This window comes from Pteropus alecto, unplaced genomic scaffold (assembly GCF_000325575.1).
Source record: "Pteropus alecto unplaced genomic scaffold, ASM32557v1 scaffold5, whole genome shotgun sequence".
Taxonomy (NCBI): domain Eukaryota; kingdom Metazoa; phylum Chordata; class Mammalia; order Chiroptera; family Pteropodidae; genus Pteropus; species Pteropus alecto.
The window spans coordinates 4,645,675-4,663,739 of record NW_006441953.1 but is presented as its reverse complement, the minus strand read 5'-3'; the positions used below and the strand labels follow the sequence as shown (position 1 = coordinate 4,663,739).

Here is an 18,065-nt window from a genome sequence, read left to right as displayed (position 1 = left end):
AGAGAGTTATTGAATGTGACCCTGTTGTTTTTTGTTTTTTTTAAAGCTATGTCTAGACTCGTTATTGGGTACAAAACTATATATGTGGTTTATCACATTCTCTAATAGACATCTGAGAAGTTATTTGAATTTAGTAGACTTTAAGGATTATGATTAATAAAGAGCATTAATAAATGAGTGGGTAGGGACCTATTTGTATACAGATAAATAGAAGCCTTTTTCTACTGCAGATATGACCAGAGTTTCTGGCTTTGCTTCCTAGATTGTGTATCAGTCTCATTTTAAACAGTGATGACACAGTCTAACTACAGCCTATCATATGCATTTCTTAGCTCTCAATGTTCTTTATATTCCAAGGGCATTTTTTAAATTACTGTTGGAAAAAAAAAAACTAAAAACACATACATTCCCCAATGCCCTCAAGTCAAAAGTATGCTTTCCTGAGGGCCCATAGTTTATGGCTTGTGCTTCTATGATAATGCTTTGTTCTGCCTGTGTGATATAGCTAGTAGGTTATGTCAGATAGTAGTTTTGGTAGTTTTGTTGTTATTGTTGTTGTTTGTTTGTTTTTGATAATAAAGCCAGTGACCTAAAAATCCTTGCCAATCCCCCTCCTCTCCACCAACCTCCCAAATGAAATTTACATACCAGGGATAAAAGCCAAGTGCAAAACAAAATACTAATTTATAGCTGGGCCAGAGACCACTACTCCCCAGTTCAGAGCTTTTGTAAAGCTAGGTTAAAGCCCATAGCTTAGACTCAAGGCCTGTGGAGTATATTCTGTGCTCCAGGGCAGAATCTAAATCTTGGAATTTCATTTTCCAGTAAGCTTAAGACATAAAGATATATATATATATAGAACTGGCTTACACAGTTATGGAGGCCGGCAATTTCAAGGTCTGAAGGGTGAGGTAGCAAGCTGGAGTGGCAGCAGAACTGATGCTGTAATTCCAGTCTAAAGGCCAGCAAGTATGAGACCCAGAAAGAGCTGACGTCTCAGTTCAAGTCTAAAGGCAGGAAAAGGCCAATGTCCCCATTCTGAAGGCCATCATGCTGGAAGAATTTTCTCTTACTTGGTGGATGGTCAGCCTTTTTGTTCTATAGATCTTCGGCCGTCTGGATGGGGCCCACCACACTGGGGAGGGCCATCCGCTTTACTCCGTCCACCAAGTCAAATGTTAATCTCATCCAGAAACACCCTCCCAGACACACCTGGGACGATGTTTGACCAAATATCTGGACACGTTGTAGCTCAGTCAAGTTGACCCAGAAGATTAACCATCACATCTGCCTGATAATAAGCGTGGCCCCAAAACAATGTTCTAGAACCAGACCAATCAGATTAGCATTCCCTCCTTCTGTGGGGCGGAGCAAAGAAGGAGAACAGGCCAAATGGGTGGAATTTCTCTTCCTCGTGTTCATGATTCTTTCCCCTCTCTAGATTTCTTTGAGGACAAGATGAGTAGCATTTTCATTTCACTTTCATAGAAACTAGCACACTGTCCATACAGAAGTGGGCTTCAGTGAGTGTTTATTGGATGAAGAGAATCACTGTTCCCAACATAAAAAACATCAGTCAGCAATGACTGACACCAGGTATGTGCCTACACCCGGGATCTGCAGTGGATGATATTAAAGAGATAGCTGATGGTCCATATTATAAGTGTTGGCATATACAAAGGAATTTTAAAAGGGAACAGTATCATATCTATGTGGTTCAGGCAACAAATGTTCTGTGTGCTCAGCAAAAGCTGGGTCTAGTATCACCCTGTGAGCCAGAGCTGTCCCAAATGAAACCAGTTCTCAAGGCGGGGGGACTTTTGTGTTTTGGACTTAAACACTTTACTACTTACCAAATCGTGACCTTGGACACGTGGTTCTGCTTCCTTCGGACTGTTTCCTTATCTGTTAAACAAGAGATTGATCAATGCCTCCTTTTCAGGCTAGGTATGAGGAGGAAGGGTGAAAATGGTTGTAACACACACAATAATTAGCACAGAGAACATGTAAAAAAAAAAAAAGTAGCTATTTTTATACTTTTTATTGTTAACCTACCGGAGGAGAGCTTTTCACCTTATTATTAGTTCACCCTTAATGTCTCCTTGCCTGAGGTCTTTTTCCACCCACTATGTGGGAATTAACTAGCCAAGACATAAAAGTGCTAAGGCTTGCAGTGGGCATGATGAAGGGCCAGAGAGGAAAAAGGAAAGAGGGCCCTTCCTGTTGGAGGCTTAAAATGAGGGCTGTAGGGAGGACTGCGAGTGCTAAACAGCCATGAGCTGCATGCTATGGAACTCCGTGCAATTCCCGCTGATCTCTGGGGAAATGGCACCCGTTTGCCAGGGTTATTTGCCAGACGTCCTGAGAGCCATCAGGCATTTGCCTGCTGGAGACACAGCAGTGGCCAGCAGCTGCTGCTACACCACTGAACCTTTACAGAAAATCAATTCTATGACTGTGATGAGCTGTGCAATCTTGCCATGATAAGCTACCCCACCAGCTCTGACTTTATAATTTTCAAAGATCCTATTTTGAGTCATTATGAAGAACAGCAAGCTGAAATTCCCTGTTAGCCTTTGCCTGTTGCCAACGTGTTCTCTTGCCTTTGTCCTTAATATACACAGATTATCCATTTCCTGAAAGCACAGGGAGTTAATTCCGCTGCAGGTAGGGACAGCATGTCTCCCCAGGCACCTCCAAGGGAACTTGATCTTGATGTGCTGATTCCAAGGCTACTGAGCACAAATGTGCTATGATAAATCTTTTTTCTGCTGCTTAATTATTGATATTAGTAATAATTTATTATTTTAACTCTGAAGATTCATGGGATCAGGTATGAGAGAAATTTTAATTCACTATTGCTTCCTTTCATTTTCTGTTCTAAAAGTAGCCTAATTGCTTAAGCTAAAACACACACACTCATGCACACACATACAATGATTCTTTGGAACAAATTTTATATCAGAACTTTTCATTTTAAAAACTACTTTAAACGTGTCTCTCTTGTTACAAACACTATAACAAATAAAATAAGTTAAATGTAGCAGGTTAATTGTTATCTGTATTTTTATTGTTGGTTTATCTTCTTTTCTAAAGGAAAAGTGCTGACTGACCATATAGGAACTTCGCTTCCTGAGAAATGCTTTTCCATATGTTGAAATGCCTTTTGATGGTCGGGAGATAAGTAGCTGCACATTTCGCTCTGAGAGATTGCTCGAACGTGGCGTGCAGAGCAGCATGAGGTACTGCAGAATGTGTGCATTAGAGTCATGACGTGAGAACTTTGGCTTTTCCCTCCCTAGCCATGTAATCTAAGACATTTAATTTAACCATGCTGAACCTCAGTTCCCATATCTGTAAAGTGGGTTAATAATTATGTGTGCTTCACAGGGTTATAGTGAAGATAAATGTGATAATGTAACTTATCAAAATGTGATAATGTTACTTATCAGCTTGGCACAATACATGGGGTAGCTAATGTTATTAATAATATAAGATGCCACATGTCCATGCTGGTGTGTGCTTTTTCTAAATTCTCCTGCCATTGAAATGCAAGCGATGGTGAAATTGGGCAAGCAAAATGGATTTCTTGGCTAGTAGAGGTAATTTTTTATTGCTGTTCATGGTGTCCACAGGCCAAGGATGGACCAGGAAATACAAAGAAAATGGAAAAGCTGCCAGCAGTATCCTGGAGAAATTCGATCATGGCCAGCCAGAGATGAGTCTAAATGCAGCAAGAATGCAGAACACTGCTGGGTTTGCTGGGGTGGCAAGGAGACCCTTTTGCTGAAACCTAATGAGAAATAGTAGTTTTACTCTGATAGATAGAAGTAGAGGGCATTGCAGGTAGGAATAAAAAGAAAGGAAAGAGAGAAAGGAAAGAAAAGAAAGAAAAGGAGGAAAAGAAAGGAAAGAAAGAGAGAGAGAGAGAGGGGAGGAAGGAAGGAAGGAAGGAAGGAAGGAAGGAAGGAAGGAAGTAAGGAAGGAAGGAAGGAAGGAAGGAAGGCAGGCCAGCAATTAGGAGATGAGAGGAAGTGGGAACTTGGGGATGACAGAAGGAGTGGAGAACGTAGGAGGGGCAGCCTGCCTGCCCTGGGCACCTCCCTGGCCTGGGCAAGAATGCAGATGGAGATCCTTTTTCTGCATCGTGTGCACAAGGAATCTCAGCGTTCTGGATTCCTGGATCGGGGTCTGGGAGTTACAAGCTCAAGTTATGCACATCCCTTATGGTGTGGCCAAAAGAAGACTAGGGGTGTAGGAGAGCAAACTAAAGCATGGAGTAAGACTCAGAGCAGGAGCCATTAAAGAATTCTGAACACCAGCATGATCTGATTAGTTGTAAATGTTAGACGTGTCACTCTTGCAGCTGAGAAGATGGTTGATTGAAGGAGGAAAGACTTGAGAGCAGAGAGTGCAGTAAGGCTTCTGTCACTGTGGGGGAGGAGCTTGGATGAGGAAAAACAGTTATGGGGAAAAGGTGTTTGCACAAGAGGAAGAACAACGGAGATGGAAATGGAATAATAGAGACAGAAGACATTAAGGATATAGAGTCAACAGGACTTAGTGATTTAAAAATAATGTGTGAGGGGCGAGGGGACAGAGAAATCTAGGTTGGCTCCCTGGTTTTAGGCCTCATCAAGAAGCAGTGCTGACCGAGACATGGACTGGTAGAGAGAAGAGATTGAGTTCAGCTCTAGCTTGATCTGCTTGGTGGAACCTCATGTGGAGTTGTCTGAAAGGAAGCTGAATAAATGAGCTAAGGGCTTGGGTAGCAATCTGGGCTGGACATACAGGTTTGGGAACTTCAGCACAATGGTCATGGTTGAAGCTATGTATGTGAATGATATTGAGTTGGAGAGAATGTTAGTGAGATCAGAAAACAGGATCCAACCCTGAACAATACCTAATGAAGATGGGCAGAGAAAGAGAGAAAAGGGGTGGGTGGATTGGAGAAAGAGATCAGCATAACAAGAGCCTAGAGATGAAGAAGAAAAGAACACTCAGGCCAGTTAGGCTGTCAAATGCTGCTGAAAGGTCAGGTCATATAAAGGAATTATGAAATGGTTATTTCATCAGCTTAAATGTCACCTCCTCATAAAGAATTTTCTTAAACATTCTATTCAAGAACATCCCCCCCCCCTTTCTCTTTCAAAGCACTTGCCCCAATCTATAATTATATATCTATTTCCAAGTTAATTTCTCTAAAATCTGTCTCCCCAACTCGATTTCTCGCTGCAATAGACCAGGAGCCATGCCTATCTTGTGGCCCTCTCTATCTTCAGTGCTTAGCTTAGTATCTGGCACATAGTAGGTGCCTGCTAAATATACAGTGACTTCACTGAGAGTAATTTCAGTGGGACAGAAGCTGGTTGCAGGGCATTGAGGAGTAAGCTGAAAGTGAAAAAAAAAGAGAGAAAGAGCGAGAAGACTGCAATTTCTAGAAAAGGAAAAAAGAAGGCAGAAGCTAGATGGAGAACATTAGGCTAAAGAGGAGCTTTTTATTTTTTGTTAGTTTTTTTTAATAGAAGAGACTCGGATCTGTTTACATCATGAGCGAATGGAGTTCATGGAGCTGAAGAAGCTAGAGACACAAGAGAGAGGCTGGCACGCAGATTGGCAGGGGACAGGAGAAGGGACAGTTCTGTCATGGGCAGCCATGGAGGAGGGCACGGAGAAGGGCGGAGAAGGTGGTGCAAATCTGGGTGAACGTAAGTGTGGGAGAAAGAAGTTGGAAGAACTCGTACCTAGTAGTCTCCAATTTCTCTGTAAAATAAGAAGGGGGGTCGTGATTTGAAGAAAATAATAAAGATTTGAAATACGTGCTTAAGAGGAGGCAGCTAGAAGGCAGGCTTTGTGAGGATAGGCCCTTTTTGTCTTTTTACACCTGGATCCTCAGCACCTAGAATAGTGCTGGATGAATAAAGGAGTGTTGTTTGGGTTATTAATTACAATATAACAACTCAAGTAGGCGGAATGACACTTAGTGGCTTTAAACAACAACAGCGTACTATTTGTTGTATTTCTATAAGGTGACCCGGTGGTCCTCTGGCTTCACGTGCTGACAACTGGGGTGCTGCAGGGTACTGGCTGAGAGTTGCCTCAGTCACTGGCTGGCAACGGATGAAACCGCTGGCTGGCAGCTCTGCTGAGGCTGTTGGCTGAGCCCTTTGGGTCCCTCCCTGTGGGCCTTTTCATGTGGCTGTGTGGCCTCCTCGGAATGGAGGCTGGCTTCCAGAAAGGAGAGTTCCAAGTGGCAGAGGCCTTCTTGCAGCCGTCTTGATGTTGAGCACAAGGACCACATGGAGAAGAGACCTGGCAGGAGGAAGCCTCCCAACCTCTGGCTACCACAGAGGTCTTCTGTAGGAAACAGAAATAAACGTCTGGATTGTTAAGTCGCTGTTTTTGGTTGGTTATATTTTTCTATTATATGCAGTTAAACCTAATCCTAACTAGTGCAATCGATGAACAAGAAGAACTCGTGGCTTCACTAAAGCCAAAAAAAGCAATGTGGCTGCATTAGTGTTTCTCATTTCCATCAAACGGGTGTCCTCTCGTTATTCCATATACAATTGATCCTTGAACAACGTGGGTTTGAACTGCGTGGGTCCATTTATATGTGGATTTTTTTCAATAAATACTGTAAATGTATTTTCTCTTCCTTATGATTTTCTTAATAGTATTTTTTCCTCTCTAACTTACTTTATTGTAAGACCACAGTATATAATACATATAACATATAAAATATGTGTTAATCCATTGTTTATGTTCTCAGTAAAGTTTCCAATCAACAGGAGTTAGGTTTTGGGGGAGCCAAAAGTTGTACATGGGTTTTCCATTGCACGGGATGGGGGGTAGCTTTCTTAACCTTTGCATTGTTCAAGGGTTAACTTTATTTTTTTAATACCTGTTTTACTCACCTGAAATTAAAATCGTAGATAATATCACCTACTGGCATGAATAATTAAACACACTATATGTAGTCTTAACTAGACTATAAAGGATAAAAAAGGAAAGTAGTTCATAATAAAATATTTCAACATGTAAACGCTGAAGCAGGACCACCCTAGGAGACATGAAGTTAATTAGGCACTTGTGCCTATCTCTAATAAGTAATCTTGGATTTAAGGGAGGTGAGAATATACTTATATGACTATCTGGTAGGACACTAAAAAGGCATGCGGAGTGAACAGTGGACTGCCACACACATTAAGGACATCAGGCATTTCCGTCCATTAAGGGTCAGTAGGACCTTCCGATTGTTACAACCAAAACTCCCCCCACAAATTTCCAGAAGGGGTCAGTAGCCCTTCCTGTTCGAGAACATCTGAGTGAGTTAGGAACTGGGTTAGAAACCCCTGGGCTCCCTCCTCGGCACAGAGCACGGGGAGGTGGGGGTGGCGGGCGCCTCACCTGTGCTTGTGCTCTGTGCCTTCCTGCAGCAGGACCAGCCTGCCTGCCACTGGAGGCTCTTGCTTCCCTCTCTTCCTGCTCTAATCTCCAGAGCAGCAGTGGTGAAAGCTCTCCCAGTTAGGACTGCCAGATTTAGCAAATAAAAATATAGGATGTCCAGTTAAATTCAAAAGTCAGATAAACTACAAATAATTGTTTTAGTCTCAAACATAAGTATGTCCCCAAAAAATGCATAAGACACACTTATATTAAAAATTATTTGTTCACCTAACAATTGAATTACACTGGACATTCTGTATTTTATCTGACAACCTTACTCCCAGTACACCTTGTCCCCCCAGGATCTTAGGCAAATGTGTTCTAAAGGGTACTAATCCAGTCAGGAGACTCGAAGAACTATGTCCATAATATAGCATTCCCCGAAGAGTATTCCATGGAGTGTTACTTCTAGAAAATGCTCTGAGGGAAAAAAGACCTATAATAACACCTCTTGGAGATTCAGAATACCTATCTCATACTAAAGCTTAAAGAGATCCTACCATAAAGGTATCCCTCCATTTAACGATTAACCTAGTATTTCACAGCCTTATTTCACCTAGCACCTGCTACCTTCCTCAAGCATCGGTGGGTGGCCCACTGCCCGCTCTGCAGGAGGCTGGCTCGAGGCAGTTCTAATGCTGAAGCTCTAAGCTGATCCCAGGAGGCCACACTCAGGCTGTGTTGTTACTCTGACTCTCTGGGCCTCAGTCTTCCCATCTGTAGAGCAGAGGAGTTGAATGAAATTAACTTGAAGATCCCTGGAGTTGATGCAATCTGGAAGATTCAGCTCTCACGCCATTCCTTTCCCAGTGCTCTGCTCTCGTCCCATTGTGGCCAAGAGTCACCTCAAGCCAAACTCAAAAGTTGGAACAGACCAAAAGATGAAACCTCGCATCTCTGGGCCTCAGTCTTCCCATCTGTAGAGCAGAGGAGTTGAATGAAATTAACTTGAAGATCCCTGGAGTTGATGCAATCTGGAAGATTCAGCTCTCACGCCATTCCTTTCCCAGTCCTCTGCTCTCGTCCCATTGTGGCCAAGAGTCACCTCAAGCCAAACTCAAAAGTTGGAACCGACCAAAAGATGAAACCTCGCACCGCGCATGTATGAGCTGTCTCTAGGAGCCTGGCTTCTCTGTCCTGGCTTCAGCTTTGATCCATCTCAGGCCCAGCAGAGGCCATGGTGATGACGTCTGTGATTCCATGGGACAGACTTGGAAAACCCAGCTGCACCAGCGATGATTCAACAGCCTAGCAAAGGTCAGATGTAACTCAGGATTCCTTCACGGCGTGAGGAGTGAGGAGAGCAAAAGAACGTTCATCTATGAGGAGTGAGGACAGCAAAAGAACGTTCATCTATGACAGACCTTTGGCAAGTTACCGGAATCGCTACTTTGCAGCAAGTTGAGTTCCATTTGGAAGGTAAGTTAGTTTGTGTCTTCTAATGACATATTTCTCACAGAAATGTTCTACATGCTTTAGATTTCCAGGAAGACCCTTGGCTCACAGCCTATTTAATCCACAATGAGACTACAGGAGTATTCATTTTATTTTGCTAAGCTTTATTGTGCTTCACAGATGCTGCGCTTTTACAAATTGAAGGCAAGACCTTCCACCAGCAAAAAAAGATTACAACTTGCTTAATTGCGATACTCACTTTACTGTGGTGGTCCGGAACCGGGTCCATGGTACTGGGTGTGTCGTAGTCCCAAGAGTGCTCCGCAAAGGCTGAACATGAGAAGCCATCATTTTGTCCCCTCCTCCCCTGTTTTCTCTCCCTGGGTTTACAGCCCCTCGTCTCTCACCCTCCAGAACTCCCATCCATCAGTAACTTTACCAGTTCACCAAGGACAAAAACATTTGCTATCCCAAAATATAATGATTTCTGTAGTCAGAGGGAAAAGGCCACACAATAGGCACCCTTCAGTGTTTAAGGGGGCCCCACCCCCACCCCAGAAAGCTGTTGGTTAACAGTTCATATGTAGGGAATGTGCAAATTTGATGTTCCTAAGTCAAATCCTAAATTGTCAGAATGCAGGCATGTAATATCTGCTTTAAAAGCAAAGTCTGGGAGGGTCAGTATTTTCTCATCTTTTACAGTGGTAATGAAAGTGCCACCGTGAACCTACACTGGGCCCGCTTCCAAGGTCCACGCGTGTCTAGGCATGTTCATCCTGTTGGTGGGCAGGAGCCACCAACAAGGTAATTGCTGGGACAGGGGTCCTGGGGCAGCTTAGTGCTGATCTAGAACAGGGGGGTCTCAAAATGTGGCTCCCAGGTCACCTTCGTCAGCACCACCTGGGAACTCATTAAAATCTTGACTCCCACCCCAGACTTACTAAAACCTTCCTGGGTTTAACAGAGCCTTCAGGTGACTCTAGTAAGTACTCAAGTTTGAGAAGCACTGGTCTAGAATGCCAGCCTCCTGAATTTTCATCTGCACTGCATCAAAAGAGGGGGCTCCAGGCAGAAGATGAAGAAATATTCTCACAAGGTTTTGCATGAGCTGTCAGCTTGTTCATACCACCAAGGAAGCAAAAGTGACAGAATGGGGGAGATAGGCGGCCTTCGCCCAGGGAGAGCTCCAGAAAGTACAGCACTTCCTTAGCACCCTGCTGATCTGGACACTGGAAGAAGGCAACCCCTTCTGGCACAGCATCCAGACTATCAAGGAGACCACCAGAACCATGAGAGGTGAGGAGAGGCACGGCCACCCTAGGGTAGCTTCTGAGTCCCCAGACAGGGTACTCTGAATAGAAGAGCATAAAAAGGCTGTTCCTGAGGTCACGTGAGACCCTGCTGGGGAGTATCCAAAACTGAGTGAGACCTTAATGGAGTTGGAGTTTCTGGGCCGTGCATCTAGTGGGTTGGGGGGAAGCTTGTGATCGATATTTAGGCTTTTACCATTAATCTAATCTTGTTAGACTGGTGAGGCCTGGGAAATCTGGTGTTACGGGAGGAAAGGAAATTTGTCCTTAGTGCAGGGTTTAGCACGTAAAAAACTTGACACTTTCACCTCTCTGCCTCTCTGTGATGACTCTTTGGAATAAACACTAAGCAAAGAAAAATCTTGGCCTGGATTTAAAAGCCCAGAGGGGCCATCCTTCCCCCTACGCCCCACCCTCAGCGGGCACGCGCATGCGTGCACACACACAAACACACACACATGCACACACAATCCTGTATGGCTCATTGCAGTGGGTAATTACTGATGGCTTCCTGGCTGACAATGAAAGCCTGCTTGCTTAGGCATCAATCAAATCCACAGCCTCCCCTGACAATTACCCCATCAGCTTCAGCCCCAGTAAAATAAACGAGCCATTCAAAGTTTCTGGAAGCTTCAGTTCCAGCAATGCTTCCTCAGATACAGTGGTTTGGCAATTTGGGGTCTCCTGGGCTCTCACAAAATGGGTATCACATTTCTGACCACTTTTCCTGTGGTTGGACTTATTCCTCCTCCTTTGAAGGTCATAACTTCTAAAACGTTGGCGTCTCCCTTTTCTTTTCTACTTGTTTACCCTCTTGTAACTTGAAGGCAATGAAGCCTCAAACTCATGGAAATTGTTAATTGCACCCTTCAGTTTTGTTGAACAAAAGACCTGGTGACGGCTTCGGCTGGGGCTGCCAGAAAGCTCGCGGCCTGCTTACTTGGCAGGGCATGGCTGGAGCCACACTGAACGTCTGCTCATCTTATAGAGCTGCCTCCTTCTCAGGATGTCAGTTTAACACGAATGTTGTTACTTTTTAAGCTACTGAGTCTCTGGGCACTTTGTTCCCCAGAGTGTTTTTCTAGAAAATTAACTTTGGGGGTATCATGTGTTACATTAATTCACCCCAGACACCCTCAGGGTGGAAGTGAAATCTCCAGGCATTAGTGCTGATTCCAAGTGAGTGTAACACCTTCCCCCGGGCAGCAAGAGACAAGGTTACTAAGATTCTTGTCAGGGGCTCTGTGCCCACTATTTCGTGTCCCGTGTGGCTTTGTGCCACTGGGTCCTATAATACAAACCTTATCTTGCCTGCCATCTTTCCTTACCAATTTTCAACTGAACTTCCTACACCAGGTAGCAGGAAAGTCAAGACACAAATCTGTCCCAATGCCAGGATCTGTTTAGGGCCTTGTCTCCAATCTCTTTAGCTTCAAGGACCTATTTCATTCCAGGTGGCCCTTTCCAACTGCCCACCTTCCAGGAACCCAAAGCAAAAATATTTCCTTTCTGTCATCTTCATTTCAGTGAGGGGATCTTAATGCTGGAAAAGTGACTAAATGAAATGGAGCCAGAGGAAGAGAGTAAGTAAGCCATGACATCACAACTCCACAGCGAACTTCTGAAAACCCAAGAGTTGCAGTATCCAGCAAAGGCCACCCCAATGGACACAGCCTATGTCACGTGTATCGGAGACTCATCAGAGCCCAGATCCCAAGTACAGGGCTGTCAGAGTGTGTCTGCTCTCCTGGGTGTCAGGACAGACTGCTTTTAGTTCTGCCATGGAAATAAATTTCTAAACTGGGATCAGGTGTCTCCAGTTGAGGCCAAAATAGATTGGTAACAATGGCTTCTTTGGTGTTCTGGAAAAGGAAGGCTTCTGGCATGCTCAGTCATGTCTCTTTGTGAAGGACATAGCTCCATCTTCCCTGTTTCCCCTTCCTTCCTCCCCTTGTACCGTGCGATAAACAAACCAAACAGTATCATCCATTTCACCTTGAATGAGCCCTCTTATCCTCTCATATTGTTGTCACTGACATTCGATTCTGAGGTATTACGATAGATGATAAACAACTTTACTTTTTATAGAGGACCCAAGAAAGAGAGATAGTAAGAATAAGCAGGCTCATTGTTGACAGCCAGGTGACCCGTTCACCAGGATACTTCTTCCTTACGAACGGCCTCGATAATCTGGCAGAGCACAGTGATAGAGGCGATAGGTGCGGGAGGTAGGAGAGGTATCTTAGAGTGTGAGAGACTTTATTTAAATTGGCTAGTGTGCCTCTAAGCTGAAAGGCTTTCTGGCCTGGTATCAATAGTAGTAATGTTAATTAATGAACTGGGTTCCTTTTCCATGTTCCTCTTCCTAATCAACCTTAAACATATTTTACTCATTCATGATCTCATGTAACCTAGCAGCAACATGTACAACAACCCCTTTATTTTCAGACTAATAGTGGAAATCATTGTCAAGTAATGGATATTTCCAGTTATGACTTCCCTCACCACATTTTGTGGAAACCAGTCTTTGCCTGGGATAGCTGGATCTCATAAATATAGAATCGTGCCCTGAACCTAGAAAATGCTGTAATTCCTACCCTTTAAACTAACTGTTTGACTGGGAGTCCTTGTAGGGTCATAAGAAGGACCCAGGCTCCAGCGTTAGCCAGGCTGAGCTTCCATTCTCAGCCCTACACTCACTGACTTTGTGACTTTGGGAATCTCACTTGACCTTTGAAAGTCGGTTTCCCCTTATATAAAATAGAGGCAGTATTCCCATCTCATGAGGATTTATTCATCTAATTTAGGATACATTTCAGACTCTCTCTCTCACCAATCACTGCTCTTCCTAGACCTTAATTCTATTCTGTACTCTATTTCATATTTTAAATTTAGTTTTGTCAGTGAGCACTGAACAGGCAGAACAATTATTTGCTTAGAAACATTTTCCACAAAACCCCACAGGTTAGAATAAAGGAGTGTTGAAGATGCTTACCTGCTCCCAAATTGAATCGACAGTGTTATATTCCTTTTTGTTTGCTGTCAACTGACACCTGAAGGTATATTTCCAAACCAAACCTGTCATCTAAATGCCAGACTCAGTACATCCAATAATCTCTTTGACGTCTCAAATGGATGTCTAATTGGCATCTCAAACTTTAATATCCAATAAAGGAACTTTTGATCTTCCCTCTTAAACCTGTTCCTCCTGCTGTGTTCGCTATCTCAGCGAGCAGCAACTTTATCCCTCCCTTGCTCGGTCCTAAAAGATTTGTTCTGGATGCCTTTCTTTCTCTCACACTCCATATGCAATCCCTCAGCAAGTTCTTTTGGCTCTACCTTCACAATGGTCCAGTATGTAATGACCTCTCACACCTTCACTGTCACCATCCTATTTATGCCACTGTCATCCTGTCACTGGATTGTTGCCTTCTAACAGATCTTTCTGCTCCCATACGCTGCAGTCTATTCTCAACACCACAGTCAAAGGAATCCTTTTAAAGTCTGAGTCATATCATGACACTCCAGATGGCTTCCCATGTCACTCACAGTAAAAGTCAAATAGCCTTCAATGTCCTATTTGATGTGGCCCCTCAGCATGGCTCATTCTGCTCCCGCTGACACTGGCTTTCTAGCGGTTTCTCAAAACTCACCAGGCACACTTTCATCTCAGGACCCTTGCACTTACTATTCCGTCTGCCTGAAATATTTTCTCCAGGTATCTACATGCTTTAACCTTCACCTCCATTAGGTCTTTTCTCAAATACCACTTTCCCCGCCTATTCTATTTAAAATTGTAATCCCTCCCTCATTCCTGGAGCCCATTTCATACCCTTCCCTGCTTTATTTTTTTCTATAGCCCTCGTCACTGTGTGAAGATTATATATTTTATTTATTATTGTCTTTTCCTACTAGAATGTTAGCTCCGTGAGGGTAAGGATATTTTGTTCAATCCTATGTCTCTATCACATATTAGGCATGCAATAAAAAAAAAAAATTAAACAAATGATGGTAAATAAAATTCCCAGGATTTATTCTTTTCTCACTCCATATACTTCTTTTCTTGTCTCATTTTATACTTCCATGCCAGACTTTTGCTTCTGATCAAAATGGAATAACAAGGGCCTAATTTACCCTTACATGTTGTAATAGGTTGGATAATATCCACGAAAGATATTAAGTCCTAATTCCTGGACTAGTAAATATGGTCTTACTTGGAAAAAATTGTTCTTGCAGATATAATTATGTTGAGGATTTTGAGATGAGGAAATTACCTTGGATTATCTGGATGGGCCCTAAATGTCACAAGCATTGTTAGAAGAGAGAGGTAAAAAGAATTAACACAGACCCACGGAGAAAAAGGTGATATAAAAACAGAGGCAGAGATTGAAATGAAGCAACCGTAGTTCAGGAGTGCCAGGACAGTCACTAAAAGCTGGAAGAAGTGAGCATTGGATTCTCCACTAGATCTTTCAGAGGGAGAGCGGTCCTGCTGACATGTAGATTTCAGATTTCTGGCCTCCAGAATGGTGAGTGAATAACATGTTGTTGTTTTAAGCTGCCTCATTTGTGGTAATTTGTTTCAATAGCCCTAGGAAACTAATCAAATGACTAAAATACTGTACAAAACATGTGAAAAAAAAAAAAGGTTTTTAGATACTGATCAATTGATAAGGCAGGACATCGATCACAGAGAAAAGGGGACTGATTACCCCGACTTACTTCCTAGGGAGTTTCTGGGCTGTGACACAGAGAAAAGATACAGTCAGTGGTCCCCCTGACTTGAGGAGACAGAACTGAGAATTTGGGGAAGACAAGAGTTATAGAATTCACATGACAGAATGGAAGACAGGAGAGAGCTACGCACAGGGAGGACTCCGAAGACCTGCAGAAGGTTCAGTTGGAACTTCAGCTAAGTACTGATTAATTAGCACATACTTATGAGAAAACTTCTAGAGGCCAAGACAAAAGCATCAGAAAGAAGCAGATGAAACTATTCCTAGAGCTTATAAGGATTACGAACAGTTCATGTTCCCACTAGCCAGTGGATAAACCTCATAGCAAATGGGGCATCAGAGTATTCAGGATGAAAGACCTCTCTGGTACTACCTAGCAAGCTTAAAATCAACCCTCCCTCAGAAGTATCAGATTCTTTCTAAGGAACTTAAATTTAAGTCCTAGAACAAAGCTCAAATATTATATAAAAAATATAAAAATATCTAGCACCCATAAAAAGGTAAAAACACAATGTTTGGTGTCCAATGAAAAATTACCAGACGTGCAAAAAGAATTTATGATTCATAATAAGTAGAAATATCAGAATTTGAAACTGACCAAGAAACAATGATAGAATTAATACAGCAGGAAATTAAGGTATTTATTACTAGATTCTATATGTTCAAGAAAGCATGAGCATGTTAAGGAGCGATATAGAAGATATTTAAAAAGGACCTAAACTGAACTTCTAGAAATGACAAATGCAATATCTAAGATGAAGCATTATCATATAAAAGCAGATTAGACATAGTATAGTGAAAGATTAATAACCTCAATGACAAGAACAGAAACTTTTTAAAATGAAAGACAGCAAGAAAAAAAAAAAAGACAAACGAAAGAACAATAACAACTTTAACTGAGTGGTCTGATATTTCCTATAATTGGAGATCCCCCACCCCCCAAAAAAGCAGAAGAAACAAAAAAACATTTGAGGAAATAATGAACAATTTTTTTGAAATTCAGTGAAAACTCTAAACCCACAGACCTTCAACAAGCCAAAGTACAAGAAACATGAAGAAAACTACACTAATGCACACCGGAATCAAATAGCATAAAACCATTGTGCAGAGAAAAACCTTAAAAGCAACCAGAGAAAAAAGACAATATGTACAGAGGACCAAAGAATAACAATAGATTTATCTTTAGAAACAATGCAGGACAAAAGCCAGTGTTACTTTCTTTAAAGTACTTTTTAAAGTATTTTTTTCCTTTCTTAAAAGGAAAAAATACCTGTCAACCTAGAATTCCACAGTGAATATGTCTTCTGAAAACAAAAGCAAAATGAAGACTTTTAAAATATGTAAAGCCTGAAAGAGTGCCTCGTTGGCGGACCTTCTCTGTAAGAAGTGTTAAAAGAGTCGTGCAGGCAAAAGGATAACAGTACCAGATGAAAATCTGGATCTACAGAATGGAATACAAAGCACTGGATGGTAAATAAATGGGTAAAATATAAAGTACTGTTTCCTCATTTTAAAGTATCTTCTAAAAGATATTTTAAATCAAGGATAGTGACAATATATCATGGGGTATATAACATATGTAGAAGTAAAGCGTATGACGCCTCTGCACAAAGGCAGGCAGAAGGAAATTGAAGTTTCCTCTTGTAATGTTCGTATACTACACATAGAGTGATACGCTACTTAAGGCTAGATTATGATCAAATGTATCATAAACACACACACACACCATACACAACAAAGCCCAAAGAGTGATAACTAAGAAACCACCAAAGGAGATAAAATGGAACCATAAAAAATACTCAGATAATCTAAAATAAGGCAGATTAAAAAAAGGAAAGGGGGAACAAAGAACAGATGGGTAAAATAGAAAACAAATAGCAAGGTGGTATATTTAAAGTCTGCTATATCAATAATCGAATTAATTTAAATTGTCTAAATAACTCAATTCAAAGAAAGAGGTTGCTAGTTAAGATAACTATATGTTATTCTCAGAAACCCCTCTTTAAATATAAAGACACAACTTGGTTAAAATAGAAGAATGGAAAAAGATATACCAGGCTGTACTCGTACACCATGCCATCCCAGATTCTAGCCCAGGAGCTGTAGCTGATCTTCTTCATGGTTTTATCTGAAACTGGAACAGAACGGGACAGAATGGATCTGAGAACAACACAAACAGGTAGATGAGCAGCCAAATCGCCCTAATTAAACAGTTCTGACACTGCCCAGCCCATAAGGGATTTTCTGTGAATCACATGTCTATCTCTGGTCTCTTGGTTTGGATGGATTTAAAAATCATGGCTTTTGCCATATTCAAACTAATCTCAGATATGGAAATGAGGCTACATTTGGTTAAAATCCTATCTTCTCTCTTTTTCTTAGGAATCATTTAGGGAAAGCAGTTTGTTTTATTTTTTTTAAGACTCTCAGCTAGGCTCGTTAGAATTTTATTTTCCATCATGTCCTGCCATGATGGAGGTCATCTTGGCAGTTGCAGCTTAGTCACTTCACAGTTCTATGCTTGAAGCAGGACCTGCAGGTTTTGTTTTTGTGTCTCAGTGTTTCGAAGAGAGGGAAATTGATGGATTTCTGACCATGGCATCCTGTAGGATGCTACCATGGTCACGTGATGTCTGATACACCTGCTCCTTTGGAGGGTGATTTTATAGCGTGGAAGTGGTGGCTCTCAGAGTGCCATTTGTCATATGGAAGGACCAGGTTGCTTCTCCAGTGTTGGTCTGAGAAGATATTTGTTACATAATCTCCCTGAAAAAATATCTGTTTTTGCTCAGACAGTTTTCGATTAAACTATTTGATTTAGCTTTTTCATAGATTGTGAATCTCATTTAACTTAGATTTGTGTTAAATTTAGGCATTTTAAAAAAGGGGGAAGATAAAAGTTTCTTCCTGTAGGTTATGTTCCTGGTTAACATGTCCATAAAGATGTTCATTGATTTGTTCCTTAATTGAATGGAAAAAACTTTTAAACCTCTAGGGAGAAATATGACTTGCTTTGGGGCACCCAAGTCTCCTTTATGCTGCTTCCTTTCTTCTCTACTAGGATATAAATTCCCTAAGGTCAGGGATACTGTCTTATTCACTGCCATAGCCTCAGCATCTAGCCTAATTCCCGACACACAGTGAGCTCTTATACTTGTTAACTGGATTCAGTGAT

At 41.9% G+C, this 18,065-nt stretch overlaps 1 long non-coding RNA gene across 1 annotated transcript; it reads left to right on the top strand.

Moving 5' to 3' along the window:
• Positions 1-1,189: 1,189 nt before the first annotated feature.
• LOC112485487 lies at positions 1,190-6,552 on the top strand. The gene is made up of 3 exons (XR_003048475.1): positions 1,190-1,596; positions 3,097-3,242; positions 3,636-6,552. It is a non-coding gene; the product is annotated as an uncharacterized LOC112485487 (long non-coding RNA).
• The last annotated feature ends 11,513 nt before the right edge of the window (positions 6,553-18,065 follow it).